Raw genomic sequence first — 2,500 nt, forward strand, 5'->3', positions numbered from 1 at the left:
TGCTCACCTTTGTTGTTTTGACAACTAGTTTCTTGGACCCCCCCCACCACTCCACCTCTTAATCATCTCCATTGCAAAAGTTTTGCTACCAACTTTTCTAGAGTTGATTTCCGATGAGCTTTCGATGGGAAGCTTCCAGTTTTTCTACGTTGGTGGTTGAATTAGTACTTTGCTGGGCGAATATCTAATGCTCGATACCCCTCAAGTAATGGTAACGGGGAAACTGGCTCCTTGCGTACCTCTTTAACGGCAGATTCACATCAATCACATGGTAGACCAAGTGAGTGGTATAGGTATTTTGTCCCTCCACGGTTTGCTCTAAGGAGATTTTATTTTAATTCTAGCTCTACGGGAAAATGTGCAAGATAACGGTGATATCTTTTAAACAGATAATATACAAGACCTTATTACGCAATGATCACTAAAGTAAATATTGTTCGGGATCGGGTCTTGGAAGTCTCAGAATAAGGTCGCTCAAAGGGGCGGAGTGTATTGCTTTCCACACGGAAGTTCTTTTCTGATGACTCGTCTCTTTACAAGAACTCGCTTTCAGTGGCTGGGGATTCTTTGGAAGACAAATCCCTGGCCACTTATCGCAACCTTGGACTTCAGACGGGGTTGCCATTCATCCTTTGGTTATCACGGACAACGAGGCTGTTGATGGTCTCAGCGAGAATGTCTCATGCTATGGGAGTCCATCCTCTGCTTCTGGGTTTCACTGCAGGTTCTGCCATTACAGAGTCCGTTGCAGCTGTGGTGTCATCTTCCTTAGCATACTGGTGGATTTCTGTGTTCTTCAGTGGATGGTGCGTTGTAGATTCTGGAGTTTAATGAGTACTCGCTTATCTCGCCTCTCCTCGACCTGCTTCCAGCCGGTAGCAGACGCTCCTCAAGAGACAGAATTCCTTCTGAAGCTTGTGACAATAAACTGAATTTCACAGCATGGTTCTTTTACGTAGTCCCTGCTCTGATGACGCAAATTTTCGCTTGTTAACATTTGTTTTTTTTGCAGAGCGTTCCTGCCTCTTCCACCTTTACAACATTGTCGGAGTTTTCCTGCACTGGATTCAGATCCTACTCCAGCAAGCATGTTGAGGAAGGGTAGCTATGACTCATTTCTTGTTTTCCCGAGATGCTTGAGGTTCAAAGTTTTCTTATTGCTGGATAGTGGGCTTTCCCCAGGCTTTATATTGGGGGCACCTATTGTTAGTTCACGTGCATGATCTCACTAGATCGTATGGTACTGGTACTTTTTCACAGCATATCCTTGATCTGGTGACTGTGATTGTTTTGCACGCGTTCAAGGCTTTTTATTTAAGCCGCCTCTTCTCATGCGTTCCTTGTACTCCACAAATAGACCTCTTCACCTTTGCCTGGGCGTTTGAGGGATCTGACTTTGTTGTTGTCTGTTTGCATTACTCCACACATGTGGATAAAATTGTGCAATGCAGCTACTATTAGCTCTTTAAGTGTATTTTAGTCACAATGAAGGAACTCCTAACCTTTCAAATATATCTTGTTGGCAAAAATACTCGGCAACTAAGAGAAACTTAGGCATTTTAATCCTTCATTACTTAACTTATCCTTCTTGGAATGCTTCACTTACATAACATACTAACATTACTTAATTTTTCTTAGTAATAAAGCATCCAAGGCTGTAAGAGGACTTTATGACTTGATTATAGAGTATATAGCAAATCCTTGATGCTATTGAAAGGGTAAAAAAATCATGTCACTGTGTTCTTGACTTCTTTACTTTATAGAGTAGCTGAAACTTGGACATGTGGCATGACCAGTTTACTCCTGGACTGCTACAAACTGTATGAGAATAACACAGCCCTAATGATGTACTATAACTTAATCTTGGCTTTATAATTTAATATGGACATTGGTTTGTAACCTCCTGATGTATTTTTTTCATTTTTTGTTTTTTTTTATCTATTTGTTTTATCCTAGATTCTTATGATAACTTCCTACATTTGGTTCATCACAAGAACTTTCCTAGGGTACATGTTGTAGTTGTACACTGAAATGCAACCCTACGTAATTTGTCTATGGTTAGGACCAGATAGTTTACTAGAAATTATGATATCTGGCAAGAGGTAATAAGCACAAGTTTCAGAAATCATACAGTACTGAATCACACTTCTCTGTGAAGATTATATTGAAATGTCTGTTTTACAATTATACAACATTTTCTGACCTTTATACAGGAGTTCAAGTATTTCTCAATAGTGTATTCTAATAACAATCATAATAAATAACTCCATACTATAATAAACATTTTGCATTTTAACTTCTATATTAATGTGAATACACCTCCCCAAATCCATGACAAGAGAAAAAATTATAACAATGGAAAACAATTCGTGGATACGGGTACAATATGCATAGTTCCATACCAATATTTACTGCACACAAGGCAAGCAGTGATACCAAACTTATAAATTAGACCATATTGTTATTACTCCTGTTAAAATACAGATTTAATATATACAAC

The 2,500-nt window shown here is 38.9% G+C and overlaps 1 protein-coding gene across 4 annotated transcripts in view; it reads right to left on the reverse strand.

Moving 5' to 3' along the window:
* Positions 1 to 1,735: 1,735 nt before the first annotated feature.
* fray (oxidative stress responsive kinase frayed) overlaps positions 1,736 to 2,500 on the reverse strand; it is a 79,864-nt gene continuing 79,099 nt past the window's right edge. For all 4 annotated transcript variants that reach the window (XM_086550216.1, XM_043008819.2, XM_086550211.1 and 1 more), the window contains exon 14: positions 1,736 to 2,500. This exon is cut by the window's right edge and continues 5,543 nt beyond it. The gene's annotated coding sequence lies outside the window, so the exon portion shown is untranslated.

The sequence above is a fragment of the Penaeus japonicus genome, unplaced genomic scaffold (assembly GCF_977035675.1).
Source record: "Penaeus japonicus unplaced genomic scaffold, GWHDUDI00000001_assembly GWHDUDI00000023, whole genome shotgun sequence".
Lineage (NCBI taxonomy): Eukaryota > Metazoa > Arthropoda > Malacostraca > Decapoda > Penaeidae > Penaeus > Penaeus japonicus.